A 12,850-nucleotide genomic window follows, 5' to 3' on the forward strand; every position below is an offset into this window, starting at 1 on the left:
ATGTGAATGTTTGCTCAGTTTTGGTCAAGTCCTGACCACAAGGTGTAGGTAAAACTTGCTTTGTGGTGAGTGGTGGATGCGGCATGGTCAGCAGAGTCCTACGAAATCTGCCAAGTCTGAAATTTCTGCTGTCTTCATATGTGATTGGCATGAGTCAGGCTGGATGCCTGTGGCTTTTTTTAAATGGTACTGCTGATCTTGCTTCTTGGTAAGAGGATACGTAATGAATAAGGTATAGTGTCTTCCTTGTTTCTGGTACAAGAGTTAAAGAAAAAAATTTCTTGGGACTAATTCTGGCTTTGTGCTAGCTCTTCTATGGGTGCAGCCTCTTTGAGATGTCTAACTTTGTGTGTAGACTGAAAGCATTTTTTTATGTTAAAAAATTTGTAATAGATTTAAACATTTTTTTTCCTGCTTCACTGTATGTATATGAATTCATGATCTGAAAGAGAAAGTAGACATTTAATGAACTTTACATTTTCTGCAAAAGAGAAAAATACCTGATGAAAAGGAAGATATACTTGATAGACTTGTTTTGATGACATCTCCATTGAAAAAGTAAACAGTTGCACAAAGCAATAAGGCTGTCTGCCGTGAGGATTTTTTTTCAGCTGCTTACCACCCTGAGCAGGAAGGATTTGCATTTCGACCGTATATAAAGTTGCTGATGATCTGTGGATATATGAAAAGATAAGTGACTGAAAAAAAAAGCCCTGAACATTGATCTTTGTAAAATTTTAATACTATAACAATGGTGAAATAGTTTTGAAGTAAAACAGGTTTACTAGACCAGAAAAAAGGCCTTCTCCTGCATCTCTCAGCTATGTACCAGTTTTGTACCAAGGAATCATAAAATGGGGAAAAGTCACAAAAGAGGTCAGGTTCCTTCCACTGAAACATTTTCTTTGACAAAATCTGTTTTCTGTAGGCCGTTGGGAGATGCATATGCAGATATGTTTATTCTAGTCTTTTTAAAACCTAAAACATCAAGTTTGCGCTGTTGTTTTCTTGCACGCGTTGTGTCATATGGAAGAAAGCATATGCTTGTAGGTGGGTGCTGCTAAACCTGCATGCTTCAGAAAAGTATTCAGAAACCCGTTCATCTTCACCATCATTTATAATGTTCCATGCTTGCCATTAATCATACCAGTTCAACCCCAAAATATCTAGCTGTGGTATAAGGGGGCTGGGTTTAAATTAGCCCTTACCAAACAGTGTAACAGGATGTTTGTAATGGGCTGATGGATGTGTGGGTTTTGGTTTTGCTTTAACTCAGCTTTCACCATGGACTTCTAAAGGATTTCTGATAGAAAGCATCACTTCGCTTATTTACGTGTCATACTAACAGTGCAATATAAAGAATTTAATACCTTGTTGAGGTCCAGAAGTGTGAGCTGTTTAATGCATTTGCTAACTCTTTGGCTCATTTATCCTCTCATGACAGCAATAACAAAATACGGAAATTTTGGTTTTCAAGATGTACATTAGCTTCAAGCATTTATGGGGAGCAAGGGGGAAAGTGTTATAGTTGCTTTAAAAATCTTTTATGGAGCTTGTTAAGCACCGTTTCCTCTTAAGGTTGTTTGCTATATAGTAGTCTTCATGGAAATACATTTTCCTAATCAAGTAAACCTGTATTTTGATCACAAAATACAATAAAATGTAAATTACTATCTTTCCCATTCCTCCTCCTGTCGCCGTTCCTCCTGCTCTCTTCCCTGCATGTTGACATCTTTGGCGATTTATATATTTCAGGGAATCAGATGTATTTTCACTTAGCGCTTGTTATGTTAGCAGCTCCTGCACTTGATATTCTGCAAGCTTGTTTGTGCTGGTGACATTTTCTCGCAGCATATTTTAGCTGTACGTCCGCATTCGCACCACCGTTGCCAGATCTTGCTGTTTGCTTGGTAGCTGCTCTGCGCTCGTTTCGTACTGCTCTGTGTCGCAGTGCAGAAAATCAGTATGTAATACAGCTTCTGGAGGGGATCGATACCTCTGAAGTTAGCGAGAAGCCTGGAAAAACACACGCCAAAGTGTGCTGCCTGCGCTGCCGTGTGAATTGCAATAATTTACTGAGTAGGTTCTTGTTTTAAAATCCACCATTTGTCATTTTTCTCCCTCGGTATTTAAAATAACGAAGCGATCTCTTCTTGGTGTGTATTTCCTCAGTCTTGCACGTACCCTGCTAGTGTGGCAGAGCAGCGTTTGTCTTGCATAACTGAAGATGTCTGCAATATGGATGTCTACTTGTGAATTATGTGCTTCTGTTGTGATGCATGTCTAGTCAGTACAGGCAGCGAAGTCTAGCAAATTATCCACTTCAGCCTAGAGGGAGGCTTCAGACAATGAATTCAAATGTTTGTAAACATCTGAGCTTAAGCAAAAGAACCCCCCTCTAGGACCTAATGGATTTGTGGACACGAGCTGAACGTGGAAATGTTATTTTTCTGTAGCTCATGCATCATGTGAATGAGGAATGAGAACTCTGTTACTTTAGGAGCGAGGAATTTTCCTTTCAGGCTGGGAACTTAAAGTCCGTGGGCATCTTTGTTTCTGGTTTAAATTCGAGAGAGAAAACCTTGAATCGTCCCAAGTGACTCACGGGCTGTTTACCCATCAAGTGTGTAGGGGGGTAACTCACCTGGACTCCTCTGGCAGGTTCAGGTGGGTGCTCCTTATCCTCAGCCGCTGTGCAATGTGTTTCTGGGTGCCATCGAGCACTTTCCTATTTCAGTAGGGCATGTTGCACACATCGTCTGCCCGTTTGTGTGGGCGCCTTCTCAGCATGAGTAATAATACTAGCTGCCTCACGCCGTGGCTGTCTGTGGAAGCTGTGGGTTCTCTAAACACCTTTCACAACCTTTCCCTGGTAAATGCTCGGTGTGTAGCGCATCTGAGAGCTGCACACCTCTTCAAACCCCGCTGCTGCAGTCACCCGTGGCTGTTTTGGGATGTGAGTGGTGTGCAGGCTTGGAGCCTGCTCTGCATCTGCATTCAGCCCTAGTCACCGCAGCCCGAAGCATCACACCTCAGTTTAAATGCTAAATCCCACAGAACTGAAGAATTATGACATTAATTTATGAGAGGCATTTTACGTGATTTTAAGCAATGCCTAGGTCCTGGGTAGGTGTGCTGCATGGGGAAAAATTATGCTCTATATCAGAAAAAGAAGAGTAGTCTGTGAGTGGTCCTGTTGGGTTAACCTGTTGGCATGTGTACACCTGCAGGGTTCATTTGGGCTGTTTTTATCTGTAGTACTCAGCTGAGCTTCACTGATGCAGTGACATTTACTCTTGTCCTTCTTGACGTGTCAATATTTTTGTAGCCTTCTGTCAAAACATCACTGTAAAACTGAGCTTGAGAAACAGTCCTGAAATTGGTGAGTATTGATCTAATGAACACTCTAGTAAGCATGGGTGAGGTGGGCATCACTTCTGGGCTGTGTGATTTCCTAAGAGGCACCTGTCACTGTCACCACCCCCTACTTTACTGAAGTGCCTCGGAGCTTGAGGTAGGTCTAATAAAGCCTTTACTCCCTGTGAGATTTTTAAATTAACAACTTCACTGTCTGTTTTGCTGTTTCGAGTTTTGCCTTGTATTGCCCAGTACTTAATATAAAATAATTATGATAAATTATTATTTATCATTTGTATTGCAGCAGCTATGAAAGGAGCTAACTTACAGAGCTGGCATTATACCCTGGAGTTCCTGGGACTGCGCGGTGTGAGTGCTGCTGCATCCCCCTCCTTCCCCCCATGCCTTCCTTCCTGCTGTAAAACTGGATTGAAAGTATAAAGAAGCTTTTTGCGTGTGTTTCTCCTACATGAGAAACTCAGATTTTGCTGTGGCAGACAGAGAACAACGTAGGAAACCGTCCCTCAATGGATTTGCCCAGTGTTGAGCAGCTAGAATTGAAATTACAGGACGATTTATGAGAGCTGATCGTGCTTTCAGTAAGCAGTGTAACTACTGCAAAAGTATAGGGAGATTACCGGCAATGTAAAGTGTGCTGTACTTCTGTTTAAAAACAGTTTGCTGTTTCTGTGTACCCATCAGTAAACCATTCGTTCCAAGGAAGTAAAAAGAGAAGGTATTTTGAACAATGCATGCAATACTGCTCTCCAGTCAACCACAGAATTTGGATTTACTTTCCTTGGAAAACTCTAAATTGCTGCAATCCTCTGTTTTTGTAGTTTCCCACTGATAACGCTGAGTGCTTGTGTAGGTGTTGCAGAGATTATACAATCTTCCTGAAGCATACGTCTAAACTTCACAGATTCGTATTTAAAGAGGCAGTGTTGAAATATTTCATCATTGTTACTTGCTAAAAGAATATTGTTCTCATGCTTGTTTCTCATGCTTGTTTTTCTTCTCAGAAAGAGCAGTTGGAGCGAGTTGCCCAGGGAGGTGGTGGTGTCACCGTCCCTGGGGGTGTTCAAGGGAAGGTTGGATGTAGTGCTGAGGGGCATGGTTTAGTGGGTGACATCGGTGATAGGGGGATGGTTGGACCAGATGATCTTGGAGGGCTTTTCCAACCTTAATAATTCTGTGATTCTGTAATTCTATATGGACGCTGGGTCCCAGTCCTGCTGCTCCAGTGTTGTTTTTCTTCCCACATGCTGGTACCCAAGCTGGTACTTTTAGCAAACGAAATTTATTCAGTGAGATGGGCAAGATAGCTCTTCCTGGTGCCTTTTTGCAGAGGGATAGCCCTCCAGTAGTTACTTTTTACTTAAACACTGGTTCTGAAAATTGCCAAAGGTTTGGTGTTTTCTTACTGGCGTTCTTCTGAGCAGCTGTGCAGTTTGAGAAGTTGTCCCTGCCTGATAGATCCAGCAAGCCAAACAGTGACCTGCTGTTACTAACAAGCAAAGAGCTGTTGAGCAGGTAGTGTTGGAGCTGAAGAAAAAGCCAGTAATGTTTATTAAGAGTCTGCTATGGGTGGCTTTACCCAGCGATAAGGAATCCAGAGGAAAGATTTGGAGCTTCTGAATGGGGGTTGACTTCAGTTAAGGGAGGAAAAAATGTATTGTTTTATTCTTTTGTTTGGATTGCTTTGTTTGCTTGTTTGTTTAAATGTGTTAGAGGAAGCAGATAAAACTGCCTGTAGCCTTGTGAATTTATTCCAGAGTGGGATCAAATTTCCTGGCGCTTGGTGGAGCGGGGTCTGTGGGTGTTACTGGTACCATCCTCTTCTCTCGTACTCTGTGCCTTTCCTGCAATCCCCGGGAGGTGAGGGGATTATATTCAGAGGAAAGACTAAAGGTGTGTCCCACCTCATTCTCGCCAGCAAGAGGTGGCCGTGGCCATCCTGTTCCCTGTGCCCTGCTTCTTGTCCTGCACGCTGGCCTGGATTTTGCCTGGATTTTGCCCCTCCAGCCCTGCAGGGCCCTCTCTGCAGTGGGGCAGGGAGAGGAAACGGGCCAATTCCTCCCTGCGCAAGCAGCTGGGCAGCGGTGGCTGGAATTAATTGCTGATGTACGCTGCCCATGTTTTTCTTCTCTTGTCACTTCCTTTGCAGCTGTGACAGGGCAGGTTTTCAGGCTCTGAAAACAGCATAGACCTTCTCAGCGGTAGTGATGCAGAGGTGCTGAAATACATGTGCTTATTTGGGTTTGCATGTGAGATAAAGCATCTCCTAAGCCCTAACAGCCAATGCTGCTAACGTCAGTATCCAGATTCTGACTGTACCTTCCAAAAGTCATCTCTGACTTAGGGTTTCCAGTTTGAGAAGTTCCTCAAGGGAGATTTGGCCTTTTGAATGCAACACGCAATATTTTTCAGAAATTAAGTTGCTTCAAGGAGTCTTCAGTTGAGCGCTGAGAGTAATTAGCTCTGAAAATGTTTGTCTTCCATCTTTGGAAGTCATGTCTTTGGTGTAATAGCTCCAAGGCTATCACACCAAATGGACCGACACTGCTGTATCCAAATGTGAAACATTCAAACTGCTAAAAGTCATGTTGTGGGCCAGCAGTTATGGGAAATTTATCATGGTGTTGGAAAATGTGCGTTATCAACAGTGCTGCACATCTGCCTCGAGGCTTCCCCCAGACCATAAAAACTCAAAAACAAACCACCCATCACAAATCACAAAATGCTGTCAAAAGTAGGTTCTGAACATGAGAGATGTCAGGAGCTGCCGCTTGCTGGTTTTAGTTTTAGAATCAGTGGAAAAATGTGTAATATCTACCATTGAAGATAATATTTTGCTAGCTTCCACCCTGCAAATCCCACAGATATTTTTCCTCTTGTTGATTAAACTGTTCTAAATGCATTTGTTTTATGGAAATTGTTAGGCCTCCCCTATTAGCAAGCTTATGCTGGCATGCAGTTTACCCAAGAGAACATCTCTAAGCTGTAGTAACAAAACCACTTTTGCCTAAACTACAACCTTCCTAGGGATTTTGCTGATACATAAAATCACATATTGTAAATTTATAGAGTGTGAGATGTATAGAATGAATTATTTATTTAAACAAATGCTAGAGAAAGTGGTTTTGTTTGTTTTTTTTGTTTGTTTGTTTTTTTGTTTTTTAGACCTGGTCGCAATAACTAAATAAATGAAGTTGTACAAATACACTGAAAATGTCCTCACAAGCTTGTGTTGTGCAATTACTCCTATCACAAGATGAGTATTTAAAAGGTCCTGAACCATTATTTGTGGTAAGAAATACTGTGCAGGGTGAGGAAGGGATGACAGACCAAGATCTTAAAAATAAAATAAATAAAAAGTTACACAACTCTCGTGAGGAGGCAGGCTTCCAGTCACAGTACCCACATCTGCCAAACTTGCAGAGGCTTTGGGGAGACCTGGGGGACTGCACTTGGAACAAATACAGAGCTGTGTGCCTTACTTTAGCCTCTCGTGCAAGAGATAGCTGCTGCTAACACTGTGCATGGAGATGACAAACCCAGCCTGGCTCACACGACAGGCAGGAGTTGGGCTGTAGTAACTCGATTGTAAATCCGAGCCCAAGAGTCAAGCGTGCTCAAGCCATGGTTGCTACTTCAAAGAGTAAAGGGTGGGGCTTACAAAGTCTTCTGGTCTGTATAGCTACACAAGTTAACTGCTGTGAAAGTCATATATTATGCCTATATATGTATATATTCGTATGCTCATATTTTATTTTAAATATACACATAGCATAGGCACGCTGTCCTCTCTCTGTCATACTGAGCACTTTTTTGGCAGGTAACAGAAGTTATGGAAACAATTAAAATTCCTCTGCAACATTGGATTGCTTACTTGTTTGGAAGAGTGGGTGGTGTTGGGGTGGGGGGAAAAAAGACAGATCTGTACTTCAAAACAAAAGCGTGAAAGTGTTCTGAACTGTTTTTACCAGGAGGTCTTCTCTCAGTTTGTGTTTTGACAGAAAGGCTTGAGTATCAGGAACACAGCTCTGGGTTTTGTACTGTGGTGTGTCTGAATGATAAATATTTAAGAAATCATAGAGCTGCAGTTGTTTTTATGGCCAGTACTGTGTCTGTATCTACTTCAAGGCACTGAGCAATGTATGAAAACAGTGCTGTTAGCTTCCCCCCCAGTGCAAGGGGCTGTTAAAACAAGGGATAGGAGCAGGTTGGTTTCTGCTCTGGCTTCGTGCCCTGTCTTTCCTAATGTACTTTAATCTCGTCCCTGTCTGACTGAGATTAAAAGTGGCAAAAAGCAGTTTTAAGAACAGAGAGAGTAGGTGGGCAGTGTAATATTATCCTGTTGGGAACATCTCGATTCGGGGAGTCTGCGGCTGCATTTGCCTGTGGGTTACGTGACAGGTCAGTGGCGCGATGGACTTTGCAAACCTGCGAGTGGGTTCGTCTTTGTGAATCCTGCAGCTGCGGTTTTTCTCCACCCTTTTCTCATGAATAAACTTGAACGCTCCTTAGGGGAACGTTTCTCTGGAGTTGCCACATCTGATGGTATCTTTTCAAACAGTGGTCACTGTCTGTTGGCATTTCTGCGGTGATGGGGAGGGGTAGTGCAGCCTGCCTCCGTGCAGTGAGAAGCAGCATCAGCGAGGAGTCACGGTGCTGTGACAAGAGCAAACCACACCAAATCTAACACTGTTGTCAGGAGGAGCCTGTGGGTTTGGTTCTCAACACCCGTATTTGTTTGGTTTGCTTTTATTTTTTTGCCAGCCAGTGACTGTGAGGTGAGAAGTGTTTAGTCAGTCACAGTGAAATACTCCCTGAAAAGATTTTCATCTTACCAGCAACTCCATATCCCAAAGTGCTTGCAAGTTCGTTGTCTTAACCAACCACCTGACTTGCCACATGAAGTTGTTATGTGCAATTAATAAATGTTTTGGATTGTTCTGCATGCAACTTGCACGCCGTGGTTGGCCGATCAAATACATGACTTAGCAGTGCTGGAGCTCGAGACATCGTTGCGTGAACTTTGTGTAAGAGTGGGTTCATTCAATAAAAAATAAAAGGAGCATTTAAAGAGCCTTTTATTCCTGTCATAAAGATGCTTTGTGCTATTGCTGTTGTGTATTTGACAGAACAGTCGGGGATGGATGCTGAAGAAAATTGTCATGTATTTTGATTATCTTCTATTTCAAACTTCTGTGATTTTTGTCTTCAGAGTAGCGTCATGGCTGGTGAGTTACAATTTTTGTGTTTTGAGTGCGGTTTTCCAGTGCAATTGGTATCTGTGTAGTCCTTAAGTCAGCTGTTCCCTGCTTGCCTCAGTTGTTCTGCATTTGTTTGTTTTGGTTAGTTGGTTTTTGATGAACATGGGATTTAGTTTTGCTTCTGTTTAAGTGGAACAGAGTGCCAGCTTTGAGAGGACTGGCTGCTGGATTTCAAGTGTATGCTGTGACCGTGTCAAGCATAGGACTGATCTTGCTGTGGCACAATATCATAGTTTGTTGTACTGGCCTTACAGATTTCGGTTTTAATTCAATAGAATAAAACAAATATTTCTGTATGGCTGAGCACAAATAAGTAATTTTGATTTAATTCGCAAGATGCGTTTTAATATATGGCTCTAAAATACAGCACGGTACTGGTCATGCAGCTACAGCAACTGTTGCACTCTATTTCCATATCTCGGTTTATTATATCAAAGCAGTTCAGCTTCTGTGAGTATATGTGCTAATGGGCTTTTATCATGTGTATAAGTAGTAGCAAACAAGATATTCTTCTGTATCAGCCATTGCAGTAAGAGATAGTCTATTCTCTCAGAAAGCTATAGGAGAATGTGTGAAACAGCGTTCATTAATGTATACTATAATAGCATTGAATGTCTTAGATTATGTCAAGTAGATTTCTTATGATAAGCACATCATGAAATATGTTCATTTTGCCTATCAAATTGGATTTTTGGGAGGGGGGAGGGAAGAAAAGCCCTCAAGCATTTTGAAATTCATAAATGTTAGCTGTGGAGAAAAGACTAAGAAGAAACTTCTATTAGATGCTTAAATATGCTTTCGACATCCGGAATTAAGTCTTTTTAATGCAGCTTTGAGATGCGCAGTACTAATCTGAGTTTTCTGTGGACATGTAGAGCTTAGCTGAAGCATGGGATGCTCAGCTCTGGCACTAGTTGTTTTTTTTGCATTGTTTCCACATTCTGGCACTCCACTCCGTTTCCTCGCCTCGCTGAGCACTGCGAGGGACATAAATTGACATAACTAGATTTCTCTGACTGGTGCAGGGGAAGCGGCCTGAAAGATAAACTTTAACCTATCATCCTGTCAACAAATTTACATTGTTGTGGGAGTAAGGATTTACGTACTGTATAGTCAAAAATAGTATACAGGGACAATGCATTAAGATTAAAATAAACAAAAAGTGCGTGTTTGAAGTTGTATTTTTCAGCCTAAAAATGAGCTAAGTATTCCACTATCTGATTTGCTTGTCCATAATTTTGTCAAAAGAAAAGTTCTGAACATTTTCTCCATCCTGAGGTGAAAAGCTCTGAACTACAACAAGAGATGAAAAAAATCATGGGAAAGTTATGAAAGAATTTGATCTGTCACTATGATTTTGTGACAGCCAACCCTTTCTTAGCAGCCTGTACTGTGTTTTAGGCATGCCACAGTTTAGTTGTGCAGTCCTGGGAAATTAATCTCTTATTGAATGCTCTCTTCCTTTATTAAGGCTAATGGGAGTCATGTGTTTATGTCAGCGGGAAAGCAGACCCTTAAAAATCTTTCTGGTAGATTTGGTAGAAACAGAGCTCACGTTCATTATTGCTTTGTTCTGGGCAATCGAAGGTCTCATTAGTGGGATGTTAATTAAGTTCAGAGCACTTCTTTATTGGGCGAGAGGATATGGTTGAAAATATTAAATGAGTGACTTCTCGATTTTATCATTTCCTGTATGGTTGGATTAATTTCTGTCTATTGTGTCCTTTCTCCTGTGCTTAAATATTGTCTGTAATCATCTCCTGTGCTTAAATATCACCTGCAGTGGCTGTTACCCATAACCTGGTGCTGACAGAGGTAGCAGCAGAAGCTAGGCTGGGGGGCAATGGGATGGGTCGGGGTGGACCCCAGCAGGTCCCATCCAGCTCCTGCTGAGGAATAAACACGACTTTAAACAAATCCACTGGAAATGGCCCTTGGGCAGCAAAGCAGGAGAGCATGGGCCAAGCAGGCCTACACGTGGTCAGCTCTCCCCCAGCACTAAGAGCAATGGGGCAGCCGGGTGGGCCTACCCCCCGCAAAGCCCAGCCCTGGACCCGTGACACACGGTGGGAAGGCTTTTCCCCTCCGGAAACACTGCTTTTTGGTGTTTTATCTCACTGAGGCAACCGCAAGCGAACAATGGGCTGTTAAAGCAGGGGAACAGCGAGAGCTCTGCGGCTAACCCAATATTTACTTTGTTCCGCAGGCGGTGCTGCAGGGAGACGCGGGCCGGGCCGCAGAAGTAACGTGGTAGCTGGCCTGCGGGACTGAGTCGGGCTGGGGCGCAAGACAGGAGGGTGGTGGCGGTGTCAGCTTTGGGAGCTTCCTGCCGGGGCTTCCTGTTGTAAAGGGACAAAAATAAATGGAGAAATCAAGGGTGTTGACATAGCAAGAGCGTGGTTTTTCTTCCCGGTACAAATTCTGTCGTATTCCTTCTGCAGCACTCACCACAAAACTATTACTGCATTGATTGTTGTCATTGGGACTGTAATAGTGCCTGAAAATGGCTTAATCACTGAAGTGCCTGTTTACAAACAAGAAGGTGTTGACCTTTCCTGTTTTATTTGGGATCGAACAGTCAGGCTTTCACCTCGCCGCACAGACTGCAGGCTCGCTGTTCTCCTCAATGTAGTCTTTGGAGCCATCGTCCTGCCTCAGACTGGGCACATCTGTAAGTAATTTGATAAATTGCACCACTGATATTTCAGAGATCAGAGTCAAACTTGCTCTGCTGTGAATTTGCTCAGTTTCAGAGAAATGAGAATACAGGGGAATGCTTCAGTCTACAAACAAGGTACTGTCCGGCTGTGTGCACAGACTGGGTCTCTTGAAGGTGCACTTGTAATTCACTTTATTAGATACGCTGTTATCTCAAGTGTTGGTTAAAATGTTAAATTGTGGGGGAGATGTACGTTTTGAGGAAGTTCACAAGGGACACAACACTCAGATGTTTTGACAGTAGCTCCTCCTTTATAAAACGGAAACAAGTTTTCTTGATCCCTCAGCCTTCACTCAGACACACGCCCTTAACTACCAAAACCAGAAACCAGTCCTCCTGTTGAGTTTTTCGTTCCTGGATAAATTTTTTCTGCCTCCACTGCAGCAGAAGGAGCCCATGCAGTACCTGAGCAGTTCATCTGTCTGGACACGGTCCTGGGCAACCTGCTCCAGGCTGAGCAGGAGGGTTGGACCAGACAGCCTCCAGAGGTCCCTGCCAACCTCAGCTATTCTGTGATTCTGAGTGTTATGTAGGTCAGTTGGTGTGTCCATTACAAAAAATAACAAGCGATGAAACTTGTTTTCCCTTCTGCACCAGTATACTTGTGGCGTCCTGAGATTATTTTTTTAATTTGCTTTTCTCAAGATATTTAATAATGAGGAATTGTGGCATTCGCTTTGGGCATTTGCCTACTCATTATGTAAATATATTCCCCTGTGCCCTGACTTGGAGCCTGCTGGAAGTCTCCCAGCCAGTGCCCTGGTTTTACAGCTTTTGGGTTGCATCCGAGGGTCCAGTCCTGGGGACTTGGCCATCAGTTTGATGGGGGCAAAGCACACTCTTGATGTGGGAAGAGACATTTTAAAAAATATGATGTACACCTCTTTTTTTCAGATGTGGAAAAACAAGCTATGGCAGCAGCTGTACCATGTGAGAGAGTGTGTCATGAGCCTGCTGGGCAAAGGCATAGTGAGGGGCATTATTTCACTGGGAGGTTGGCACTGGCCATGGCCCTCCGGAATGGTCACAAAGGATTTTCTGTTCGGCATCTAACGCAGCAAGAACATTCATATGTTTGCAGAGGGTTTCCGTGGAAACCGTGTAAACTGTGATGCTAGCACACAGAGGCAAAGGTTATACTATTGTAGAGGCCCTTTTGTATTCTTCTTAATGTTTCAGAGCAGCTATATTTCTTAACTGATACTCTGAGCACACATTTTGTTCAGATTTTTTTTGTTGACTGAGCATTTGTCATAGCTGTACTGAGGAGGTCAGATGAGCTGCAAGAATAACAATGAATATGTTATTTTTTAAAACGTAGAATCTCTTGAATATATGATTTGAATTGATTTGTCTTTTTGTTAGTGATAACGATGCAATGGGAAATGAAAGAACAGGGCATAGAAGAAAAAAAAAATCAAGCTATTCTACTAATACAGTTCCCAGTTCTGTTAAGTGCTTTTTTCGTTCAGGTACAACCAACACTCTGAGGTCA

General features: G+C 42.7%; 1 protein-coding gene across 7 annotated transcripts in view; it reads left to right on the forward strand.

Annotated features, from left to right (window-relative positions):
• Positions 1-12,850, forward strand: part of ADD3 (adducin 3) — a 99,567-nt gene that overhangs the window by 45,694 nt on the left and 41,023 nt on the right. The window contains exon 1 of one of the 7 annotated variants that reach the window (XM_083844440.1): positions 8,532-8,603. The exons of the other annotated variants lie outside the window; for them this stretch is intronic. The gene's annotated coding sequence lies outside the window, so the exon portion shown is untranslated. Of the gene's footprint in view, positions 1-8,531; positions 8,604-12,850 lie in introns of those variants that run through there. 7 annotated transcript variants of the gene reach the window in all.

Source organism: Anser anser, assembly GCF_964211835.1.
Source record: "Anser anser genome assembly, chromosome: 7".
Classification (NCBI taxonomy): domain Eukaryota; kingdom Metazoa; phylum Chordata; class Aves; order Anseriformes; family Anatidae; genus Anser; species Anser anser.